Source organism: Triticum urartu, chromosome 7A (assembly GCF_056163025.1).
Source record: "Triticum urartu cultivar PI428250 chromosome 7A, HENAU_Tu73, whole genome shotgun sequence".
Lineage (NCBI taxonomy): Eukaryota > Viridiplantae > Streptophyta > Magnoliopsida > Poales > Poaceae > Triticum > Triticum urartu.
In genome coordinates this window covers 527237535-527250572 of record NC_141879.1, presented here as the reverse complement: position 1 = coordinate 527250572, position 13038 = coordinate 527237535, and positions in this window count along the sequence as shown.

Here is a 13038-nt window from a genome sequence, read left to right as displayed (position 1 = left end):
TTTGAAACGGGGGATAAGTTCGTAACTTTCCCATATTTCAGACAGGCGCGTCCCAAAACCATGGTTCCCTGTACCTCTCCCTCCATTTTCCCATTCATACACCGCCCGCGCTAGAACACCCCATTCCCACACCAGCCTCCGTCCGCCACCCCATCCATCGCCGCCGTCCTCCACCACATCCATCGCCACCGTCCTCCACCATGCTGGAGAGTCTACCAAGACCGCGTCGTCCACTGCTAGAGATGGACGTTTCTCATCCACGTCGACGGACCAATAGCCTTGCATCGCGTCCTCTCGCTTCATTGGCGCCGTCGTCCTCTTTGCCGGGGCCGCTCACACGACCTTCTCTTCCACCGCAACGGGACTTATCCCCCAATGCACCCGTCTACCGTCGCAGATCTGCTTCAACGCCACCGACAACCATCGCATCCCCGATGCCTACACGGCACCGCAAGAGAGGTGGTACTTCATATCTCCTCAACTTTTTGATCTGAACCAGAAAATAGATCTTAACTTGGTTAGTCTACTTTCTTTTCAGCTCTTAGAATTTAGTTCTTAGTTCGAAGCAAACAATGGATGCTAGATATCATTTCTCCGGTTTGCAGCTTCAAATCTACCATGGCACAGCCATAATACAGTTTAATTGATCATGCTTAGGGTTTAATTGATCATGTTGGTTCCGTTGTGGTTTCTTTAATAGAAATCAGAGGGGAAACCCTCTTTTGCTAAAAAAATATATGCTTAGAGTTTCCCCCTTTTATGATCACTATACGATCAGAATACATGCTTCGTGTCATAATAACACAGAGTTGTTTAATTGGTTAGCTAAATGTTCCTAAATTAGTTTCGAAAATGCCTGTTCGTCCCTCGGGTGTGTATCTCTGTGTGTGGTCTGGTCAGCAGGGTTGGAGAGGTGAACTTTGCATATGCAGGGGTTTATAGGGAGACACTCTCCGAGTTGAAACCGCAATGCATTCCATAGATAATCTGACTACTTTTTATGTTTTCATGAATCTCAGATTCGGAACAGCATCATAATGATTATGAGCTTGCACGCATGAAAAGAATAAAGCAGAACAATGCCATGGCTGTCAAACTTGGCATTAAGGGACTGAAATCAAGTCTGGATGCAATGCAACGCAAACACTCTCCACCTACAGATTCATGCTCAGAATATGATCCTAACAGTGATTCTGAGCTAGAGCGAGACCTAAGTCAATGTAGCTCCCTAGTGGAGGAGTCAGAGGAAGATGCCCTATCTTATTCACCCATCAAGGTACTTGCTCTAACTTTCCAAGGTTACATTGCTCGCACATATCTTGCAACTGATGCTTTGCATTGCTTCTACTTTGTTGAACTGCCATTAGCTTAGTTTACACATCGTGTATGTGAATACGCCCTGCCTATCCATTTTTAGTACATATTCCATCTGTCATCATACCATATTTATCCATTCAAATGTTGTTCTTGTGTATCAGACGTTCAAAAGGAAGAGGGCGATTGCTGATCGTGGAGGAGCACAAGCAAAGTATTTGGAAAAGGTAGTGGCACCTGATAAATCAAATAGCCCATCAGGTGTAGTTGCAATATCACCTGACCCACAAAATACCCCAACTCTAGCAGACTCTAGCCCTACTACACTGGTCATTTCTGATGCCCCAACTCAGCAGACCCCAACTGCAGCAAACAGTATGATTATGTCAGTTGACATAGCACCAGCTGTATGACGCAAAACCCCCATTCCTGCAAAGAGTACACCAAATCCAGTTGCCAAATCCCTTTTTGAACCAAAGAGAGTCCCAATTGCAGCAAATAGGACCCCTGTTCCATTTCTTCCCAGTTTAGAAGATGAAGCTTATGTTGTTGTCAGGAACTTTGTGCGCATCTTTCCTTCATGGAAAGATTATACCGCAGACACAGAACAATTTCCAGTCTTCCTCCGCAACTTACGCGTAAGTAATGTACTAATGTTATTCATGGTCATTACTGCATATGTTTCTGCTGACGGAAGACACAAGATTTCATTATTTTAAATTGGCGAGGCGCAAACTGGATTGTGATGACGAGCAAGGGTTGGTTGCGCTTTTCAAGTACTCGTTGATGAAGTATCATTCCTACCTGAGGCAAGCGCACTTCGATGGCAAGCCTCTGAACGAAATTTCTGTAAAGTCTCCGGTGCTACATTTATTTGACGGTGACTGGAATAATCTTATTACACATTGGTGTCGGCTGCAGCGTAAGGTACTGTCTATGATATCACATCATAATTTGAACTACATTTCTGCATTTGCCTTAATGTCTCACTTGTATGAAAACTGTTAGCAGAAGAACATTCATTCTCAAGGGACCACAAAATCTCGCAACTATACTGCACACTGCATTGCTCTTGTGAGTACCTCTTGCCCTGTATGACCATACTTACTTTCATAGCTGTTTGATTATGTAGCATCACTGCACATGTTAGCCTCGTAATCGTCCATTTGGTGGACATTATAAGATCCGTATGGACTCTCACATAAATTTAGAATCAACCCAATGCTTTTGAAGAGGTTTAGCCCTGCAGTCCTCTTGTAAGGACTGAACGTGGTCTATCACTGTACTTACATTAATAGCTACTCCCTCCGTCCCATAATATAAGAACGTTTTGTACAATACACCAGTGTTCAAAACACTCTTGTATTATGGGAAGAGGGATTGGTTCATTTTGTAGCATTCTGCATCTTATCTCCCTCGCCCACCATTTACTAAAAAAGATCAGATCTATATTTAATCTTACCAACAAGTAGAATACACAGACAATGCCAGTCAGAAGTGTAGTCCATTGCTCTTGTCAGTACATTTTGTCCTGTAACGCTTGTACTTCCAGGGATTGGTAGTTGATTATGTAGCATCAATCTGCATCTTATCTTCATTATCCTCTATCCCTTCCAGTATTATCATATCTATAATTACTCTCTACAAAATTTAGAGTATAGGCAATGCTTATGAAGAAGATTATGTGCTGAAATTCTTGAGTTATCCTTCCCTTGCCATGGAGAAGGGCATTTTAAAGCCGGTGTTAACTGTTAATGTAAGTCAGTCCTTCTAAAGCATTTATCCTCAACTGCTATTTCATTTGCTCATACTCCCTATCGTTTACTGCTGTTTAGTTTGTTGTTTCTACCAAAATGCATGTTCGTAAGAACCGTAAGTTCTAGGTTTTACTTGTAAAACCAAATTCCTTATTCATACCATGCACATTACTTAATACTTCCTATATGTATGCTTGTTTTTGTGGATCTATAATCCAGTGTGTGGTGAAGCAGCCCATGTTTGCACCTTGTCATCTGAAGTCTGCTGAAGGCTGTGAGACAAACCCAACATATATTGCAGCAAAGAAGGCAAAACATCTTGAAGATAGCGAGACAACCCCAAAGTCTTGTCTTGATGCAGTGTTCAAGTTACTTGAGACTAACAGTCAGACAAGCTCACAGAATTCGTTGTCTGAATCAGTTCGACTTCTTCAGTCCCAAGTTCTAGCAGAAAGGCATTCTACAACTCAACTTCGACTTGAAGTCCTATCTATAAGAAAGATTGCGGAGAACACCAATGAGAACCTCATCGCTAAACAACTACACCTGGAAGCTATGACCGACATGCTAGGCCGGTCTCACAGCCTTGCTCAGCAGCTTGCGCAGCAGTTCCCCACAAGGATAACCTTTCTTGAACTGTCTTGGAAGTGGTCTCGATTCAGTATTATTTTGTTATGCTGCAATGGTGCCCAGTTTTTGTAATCTGCTTCTTCGTTGCTCTTTATGATCACTGGTGGCGAACTTTGATGCCCAGTGGATGTAATATACCTTAAATCCTTTATTGTGTAGTGTAGGTTTATTCTTAGTTACTATGTCGTAATTTCTTTATTGTATAGAGTAGGTTTGTTCTTAATTCCTACTAGTTACGCAGCAGCCCGAAATGAACCCCGGCCCATGATTGTGTGAATCAAATCACGGGCTTTTAACAGGCCAAAATTGTCTGGGTTCTTGTTTGGCCCAATTAGATATCGGCTGCGAGCAGGCCGGATGCAAACCGGGCCGTAGTTAGGCCCAACTATATGACGGGCTTTTAATAGGCCGAATTTAATTTAGGGCCGAAATGTTAAACGGGCCCTTAACAGGCCAAAACTAATATCAGGCCGAATTACTAAGTGGGCCTTTAGCAAGTGGGCCCAAAAGCATAGTGTCCAGTTGACGGGCCGAATCTGATATGGGCCATAATTGAGCCCAAAGCCTCTTAAAGGGTCGAACCTGATTTGGGCCGTAATTTGGCCCAGAACGTGGTAGGCTTTTAACGGGCCGGATCTCATATGGGCCACTATTAGGCCCGGAGCGTGGCGGACCATTAATGGACCGGATCAAATAAGGGCCGACATTTGGCCCAAAACATGGCAGCCAGTTAATGGGCCGGCCTACTAGGGTCCTCAAAATCTTGTGGGCCTACAGCTGGGCCGGCCCATTAATGTCGACGAAATCTCGTGGGCCTTTACCTGGGCCGGCCCATTATGACCCGCAAGAATCTTGTGGGCCTTTACCTGGGCCGGCCCATTATGGCCCGCAAAATCTTGTGGGCCTTTAGCTGGGCCAGCCCATTATGGGCCGCAAAATTTTGTGGGCCTTTAGCTGGGCCGGCCCATTATGGTCCTCAAAATCTTGTGGGCCTCTAGTTGGGCCGGCCCATTTAAACTTGTTGGGTCGTGCCACGTGTCGACGTATCATAGGCACCTTCTGTCCAGTGAGTGGATGACATCTGTCCCGACGATGAGCCGACACGTGTTTCCTCTAGCCAATGATGATTTTACACGTGGAAAATCCCCATTGGTCGGGGCTGTTAACGGGTTATCGGATCCAAAACCTGACCCAATAGCTTAACGGCATTCTGTTACGGTGGATGCCACGTGTTGGTCACCCTTGACGAAAGCACTTCTGTGACGCGTGATTTATCGTCATGGAAGTGGACACTTCCGTGATGATAATTTTGGTAATGTCATGGAACACTTCTACGACAGCATAGGTATGACTATCTTGATTCTGTCATAAATTTGTCGTGGATGTACATGCATGACAAAAAAAGTGACCTACTGTGACAAACACGTATCATCACGGAAGTGTATTTTTTTTGTAGTGATGGCCTCCCCCTGGATGGGGAGAGGTTCTTCCTCTGGTCCTTGGCCTTCATGGTGATGATGGCCCCTCCGGGATCTTCCTCCATAACCTCCGGTGATGATGGCCCCCTCCGGCAGGGTGCCAGAGAGGGCCTAGATTGATTTCTCATGGCTACAGAGGCTTGCGGCGGTGAAACTTCCGATCTATGTTATTTTCTGGAGGTTTGGGTATTTATAGGAGAGGTTGGCATCGAGAACAAGTCAGGGGGCCCCACGGGAAGTCCACGAGGCACACGGGCGCGCCCTCCACCCTCGTGGAGCCCACGGGCCTCCCCTCCAGTAACTCTTCGTTCCAGTATTTTTTATATTTTCCAGAGAAATTCTCCGTTGAATTTCATCGCATTCCAAGAACTTTTATTTCTGCACAAAACAACACCACGGTAGTTCTGCTGAAAATAGCGTCAGTCCGGGTTAGTTCTAATCAAATCATACCGAAATCATATAAAACTATTGTAAACATGCCATGAATACTTCATAAATTATAGATACGTTGGAGACTAATCTTTGAGCACCATTTTTAAGTAGAGATTACAGCGGGGAGAAGAGGTGTTACACCGCTGCATAGAGGGGGAGAAAGTTGGTGTTGACGGTAGCAAGATTTTTGATGTAGATCGCCGTTACGATCCTTGCCCCGGCGCCACCAGGAGAGAGGGGGAGAGAGCCCCCTCCTCCTTCTTCTTCCTTGGAGTCCCCCCTAGATGGGAGAAGAGTTCCCCTCTGTTCCATGGCCTCCATGGTGGCGGAGGGGTGGGAGCCCCTTCGAGATTGGATCTCCTCTGTTCTCTTCTGTTTCGCGTTCCTCAGATCTGGTCCTTCACTGTTTCTTAAATTCTCGGAGATCCGTAACTCCGATTGTGCTAAAAAATTCACAAGATTTTTTTCCATAAATTATCTTTCTTGCGCCAGAAGAAGGGCCCCAACCGCCTTACGGGGTGGGCACAAGACACCTGGGCGCTCCTGGCACCCCCGGCGCGCCTGGTGTATCTTGGGGCCTATGGGCCCCCGTTTGCGTTGATTCCACCTCCCAAAAATCACATATATTCCATAATACTTCTCCGTAAATTTTTTATCGCCTTTGGACTTCGTTTGATATGGATTTTCTATGAAGCAAAAAACATGCAACAAAGAGGAACTGGCACTGGGCACTAGATCAATAGGTTAGTTTAATAAATCATATAAAAAGTTGCCAAAAGTATGCAAAAGTTGTATAATATTGGCATGAAACAATGAAAAAATATAGATATGATGGAGACGTATCAAAATCCCCAAGCTTAATTCCTGCTCGTCCTCGAGTAGGTAAATGGTAAAAAATATATTTTTTATGTGGAATGCTACCTAACATAAATTTGATCATATATCTAATCATGGCATGAATATTAAGACACGAGTGATTCAAAGCAATAGTTTGTAATTTGACATAAATACATCGATACTCAAGCATCCCAACAAACAATCATGTCTTTCAAAATATCAATGCTAAAGAAAGCTACCCCTACAAAATCATATAGTCTTGTCATGCTCTGTCTTCTTAACACAAAGTATTTATCATGCACAACCCCAATGACAAGCCGAGCAATTAGTTCATACTTTTTAACGCGCTTCAGCTTTTTCAACCCTCACACAATACATGAGCGCAAGCCATGGACATAGAACTACGGGTGAAATAGAGTATGATGATAGAGGTAAACATAGAGAAGGCAAAAAGGTAAGAAAGTCTCACATCGACGCGGCTAACCAACGGGCTATGGAGATGCCCATCAATTCATATCAATGCGCGGAGTAGGGATTGCCATGCAACGAATGCACTAAGAGATATAAGTGTATGAAAGCTCAATATGAAAACTAAGTGGGTGTGCATCTAATCCTATAATGAAAAATTCCCACTAGTATATGAAAGTGACAACATAGGAGACTCTCCATATGAAAAACATGGTGCTACTTTGAAGCACAAGTGTGGAACTAGCATGCCCCTTCTCTCTTTATTTGTTTTTTCTCTCTTTTTTCTTTCTTTTCTTTATTTTCTTTCTTTTTTCTTTTTTTCCTTTTTCTTTTTATATTTTTTTCTCTCATTGTCCGGAGTCTCATCCCGACTTGTGGGGGAATCATAGCCTCCATCATCCTTTCCTCACTAGGGCAATGCTCTAATAATGAAAATTGATGATCATCACACTTTTATTTACTTATAACTCGAAAGAAATAAAAATTACAACTTGATACCTATAACAAAGTATGACTCTATATGAATGCCTCTGGCAGTGTACCAGGATGTGCAATGATCTAGCATAACAACGATATCAAAAAAGGACAAGCCATGGAAATATCATGTTTGCTATCTTACGATCATGCAAAGCAATATGACATGAATGCTCAAGTCATCAAAGCGGATGCGGTGGAAGTTGCATGGCAATATATCTCGGAATGGCTAAGGAAGGGCCATAATAGGTAGGTATGGTGGCTGTTTTGAGGAAGATATAATAAGTCTTATGTGTGATAGAGCGTATCATATCACGGGGTTTGGATGCACCTGCGAAGTTTGCACCAACTCTAGAGGTGAGAAAGGGCAATGCATGGTACCGTAGAGGCTAGCAAATTGCGGAAAGTTAAGAGTGCGTATTGTTTGGGAACATAGCATGCAATTTCAAAAAAAATCCTACGATCATGCAAGATCTATCTAGCAGATGCATAGCAACGAGATGGGGAGAGTGTGTCCACGTACCCTCGTAGACCGAAAGCGGAAGTGTTATGTTAACGTCGTTGATGTAGTCGAACATCTTCACGATCCAACTGATCCAAGTATGAACGTACGACACCTCCGTGTTCAGCACACGTTCAGCTCGATGACGTCCCTCGAACTCTTGATATAGTAAAGGGTCAAGGGAGAGTTCCGTCAGCACGACGGTGTTGGTGATGTGATCCGCGCAGGGCTTCACCTAAGAACTATGACACTATGACCGGAGGAGTAAACTGTGGAGGGGGCACCACACACGGCTAAGAAACAACTATTGTGCCTTTGGGGTGCTCCCCCGCCCATGTATATAAAGGAGGGGGAGGAGGAGGCCGGCCTAAGGGGTGCGCCAAGAGGGGGGAGTCCTACAAGGACTCCGTTCCTAGTAGGATTCGCCACCCGCCCTTTCCTTCCAACGGAGAGGGGGAAAGGGGAAATGAGGGAGAAGGAGAAGGAAAGAGGGGGGTCGTGCCCCCTCCCCTTATCCAATTCGGATTGGGCAAGGGGGGCGCCTCCTCCTGTGGCATGCCTCCTTTGTTCCACTATGGCTCATTAGGCCCATTAACTTTCAGGGGGGGTGCGCTTTTCTATCAATTGCTCGACAATAATTTGTTCACCCACCATATTATTTGCCTTCAGGAGAGAGGCCTCTAGTGAAACCTATGGCCCCGGGGTTGATTTTACATCATATTTATTTCCTATCTACTATTTTGCAATCTTTTATTTTTAGATCTATAAACCAAAAACCCCAAAAATATTTAGTTATCTTTTATTTAGTTTTATCTATCTCTATCAGATCTCACCTTTGCAAGTGACCGTGAAGGGATTGACAACCCCTTTATCGCGTTGGGTGCAAGTGTTTGATTGTTTGTGTAGGTGCATATATTGGGGACTTGCGCGTTTCTCCTACTCGATTGATACCTTGGTTCTTAACTGAGGGAAATACTTATCTCTACTGTGCTGCATCACCCTTTCCTCTTCAAAGGAAAAACCAATGCAAGCTCAAGAAGTAGCAGGAAGAGTTTCTGGCATCGTTGCCGGGGAGATCTAAGTCAAGCCTACCAAGTATCAATCAGAAAACTCTCATCTCTTGCATTACATTATTTGCCATTTTCCTCTCATTTTCCTCTCCCCCACTTCTAAAACGTTTTTAGAAAAATACAAAAATATTTGCCTTTTTATTCGCCCTTCTTTCTTCCATATTTTCGCTAGCTTTTGTGTTTGCTCGTGTGCTAGATCGTTTGATTTGCTCTCATGGCTAATCCTCCTACCATTGCTAGCACTCCCGAGAATGAATTTCTTAATTTTAAGCAAAGGGAAGGAGAAATTTTGGAAGATGCTTGGTATAGAATTTGCAATGCTCAAAATAGATCTACTCGTAAGCAATCTACTACCATTCTCCTTCGAAATTTTTACGTGGGTGTTACCCCTTGGAATAGATATGTTCTAGATACCATTACCGGGGGAAATTTCTTGGGGAGCCATACTTTTGATGTGTCAGAGCCCTAGAATACCTGAGTGTATTAGTTGCATCAAGCATCCATGCATCATTTTAATTTCAAGGAAGTTGAATTGAGGGAATTTTCAAAGCCTCAGAAACCTTTAAAAATGATCAACATTAAAATCTTTTCAAATGAGCCCAAGAAAATGTTCCTGCTAATCTCTGAAAATATTGGCAAGAGCTAAAACTCAAAACAATATTTTTGGAATCTCAGAAGTGATTATTTTGGGACTCTCAATTAAATCAATAACTATTTGAACTGGATTTATATTTGCTATGTATACAATATAAATCCGATAACCCTGAGAACCTATGAGTGGCTTTGAATATTTAGTATCAAGCCACATAAATCTTTTCAGAAGCTACTAAAATAATTTTATATTTTAAATCAAATCAAAACAAACTTCAGAAAATAGAAAACAAAAAGAAATAGAAAGACAGAAGAGAGGGAAAACCTACCTGGCCCCAAACCTACCTGGCGGCCCACTTACCTGGCCCAGCCCACCAGAGCCACCACCGTCTCCCACCTCGCGCCAGAAGGACGCGAGGCGTGTGGCCACCGCGCGCGGGCACGCGCCCGGCCACCTCCACCCTGCCTGCCTATGCCTCGAACTGCCAGGACGTCGCCACGCTCGTCCCCGAACACAACCCGCTCACTCCCATCCTCTCTCCCCTCCTCTATTTCTCACACGCAGCCACCGAGCGGAGCTCATCGCCGCCGTCCACTTCCACCGCGTCCATGGGCCCTCCCTCGCCTTGCCGACCCGCCGAGAAGAACCGCGGCGTCGTCTTCATCATCTACGTTGCCGAGCCACGCGACGCCAGGCGCACCGCGTCCACGGGCCCTCCCTCGCCTTGCCGAGCCACCACGACGCTAGGCGCCCCGCATCACCGGCTACCTCGTCATCTTCCTCCTCTGTCGCCGGAGATCGCCACTGACGTTCAGTCGTCTCCAAGCCGTCCCGGAACGCGCTGAGATCACCGACGACCTCACTGTGAGCTCCTACGTTGAATCCCTCTCTCCCCTGCCTCGTTTGCATCACGTAGCTGTCAAATTCGCCGGAGCCGTGAGCTTTCGCCCACCGTCGTGGCCACAGCTGCCGCCACCCGTGTCTGAGCCCATAAGCGCGCACAGTGAACCACCAGGAGCACGTTGTACCCACCAGCTTCTCCTCCCGTGCACCGAAGCACCAAACCCGACCCCGCCAGCATTCCGGCCACCACCACGAGCTCGCTTTCGGCGAGCTCTGGCCACCCCACGCCCTCCCGTTGCTTTCTCTGGATGCGCGCGGGCACGGGCTACCTTCTGGTTCCCTCGGCGCGTAGATCTGTCGCCTCTGGTGCAACTCCGGCAAACCCCCACCGTCGGCTGTGGTCGTCGCCGGCTAATCTCCGGCCGGCTAACGTGGCCTAATTAAATTAGGCACTAACAACCCCACCGGTCACTGACAGTGGGCCCCGCCCGGCTAACTAAGTTAGATTAGTATTAACTAAGCTTGGTTAGTTTTGTTAGACATTGACACGCGGGACCCACAGGTTAGGTTTGACCTGGACCGGGTCAGTTGAACGCTGACATCACACTGACGCCAGGCTGACGCAGTAAATCCTTTTCTGGATTTATTCTAATTCGAAATAACTAGGAAATTTCAAAAATTACCCTAAACTTCTAAAATTCATAGTAAATAATCTGTAGCTCAGATTGAAAAGATTTATATATGTAAAATGATCAGAAAAATCCAAAGAATCTGAATATGGCATTTTCATGCATGTTTGAACAAGTTAACCTCACTGAATAGGACAATTCATGATTATGGAATAAATGGTAATTAGTTTTGGAGTTGGAATTTGCTATAGGTTTGATTTCCACTTCAATGAATATGACTAACTATTGCACTAGGTCAATTCAGTACTTCAATATGACATATCATTCATCTGAATGTGCATTGCATTGATTGTGGTTCCTTTTGTGTTTGCCGGTGGTTGTTTCCTCTTAGTAGACGATGTTTCCGACGACGTGATCGATGGCACCGATGAAGAGCTATACTATCTTCAGAAGTGCCAGGCAAGAAAAACCCCCTTGTTCATTCTGATACAATCCCACTCTCTCAATCCTTCTCTCTTTTACTGCATTAGGACAACAACGATTCAACTGTTACATGTTGCGGTAGTGGAACCCCTTTCCTCTGCATGACCTGTCAGTGCCACAGTAAATAGATGAAACCCACTAGCATGACTAGGAATTGTTTGAGCCCTGATGTGCCTACTCATTCATGCTTGTTGTCATGCCTGCTACTGCTTAGAGTTGAGACAGGTCTGATTCATCGGGAATGAATTGGAATGTGGTGAACATGTCCTACTGTTGAGAGCTAAGTGTGTGAACACGATTTGGTAAAGGTAGCGGTGAGTGGCCATGTAGGAGTACATGGTGGGTTGTCTCATTGAAACCGTCCTCAGGAACTGAGTGCTATGTTTGTGATCCATGAACAGCAACTACCACACATTGGGATCCTTAATTGACTCTCTTGACTTATTAACCGCCCCTGTCCTCTGTCCAGGAGTTGCAACAAGTTTCTGGTGTTTGTAGGATATGTGGTGGAGGCCGTGCGTAGCGCTGACCCTAGGGGGTGGGCTATGATGCAGAAGATACACCGTTGCCCGGTGTACCGAGTCTCCCGTTTGGTGTCCCGGGAACCCTGCACACATCGTTTGGGGTTGTGAGTGAAACCCCGTCCGGATCCCCTCGCGGATGGAACCCGAATAGGCGATAAACCTGGACTAGAGACTTGTGTGGTTAGTCAGGTCGTGGCCGACTCCCTCGCCAGGCTTCTACTTGAAGGTTGCCGAGACACAGAGATACACGACATGTACATGGTGGTAAGTGGCGTGAGCGTGTGTGAAGAAGTACACCCCTGCAGGGTTATAAATGATCTATTCGAATAGTCGCATCTATGGTAAAGGACTTCTGGGATGCCTGTACAGTTCATAGACAAGTGAAAGTGGATACTTTAAAATGCGCAAGATAAGCGTGAGTGCTATGGATGGCGTTCTCGTAGGGAGATGGGAGCAGATCCATAGTGGTGTATTGATATGGTGAATATGTGGACTCGTGTGCGCCACCCCAAAAGAGTTACTTGTAGTCGTAGTTCAGGATAGCCACCGAGTCAAAGCTGGCTTGCTACAGTTAAACTCCACCACCCCCTTTGTTGATACTGATGCATATGTAGCTAGATCTGATGTAAGTCTTGCTGGGTACATTTGTACTCATGTTTGCTTAATTTATGTTTTTGCAGAGAGACTTCAGTCTCGCTAGTAGTTTCGCATGGACTTTAACGTTTAGCTTGTTACCTCATCTATGATCTTGTGCCCTCGACAGGGTCTTGTAGATAGTCAGGCTTCTCAGTCTTTTTCATTTGTAGTTGCCTGTACTCAGACAAGTTAAGCTTCCACTTGTGCTTGTTGCTTGTATGCTCTATATGTTGGGTCATGAGACCCATGTTTGTAATATCTGGCTCTTCGCAGCCTTATGAATAAATACTTTGAGTCATAGAGTTTTGTTGTGATGCCATGTTGTATTTACACATATCGAGCATATTGTGTGCATGATTTGAAATGCTT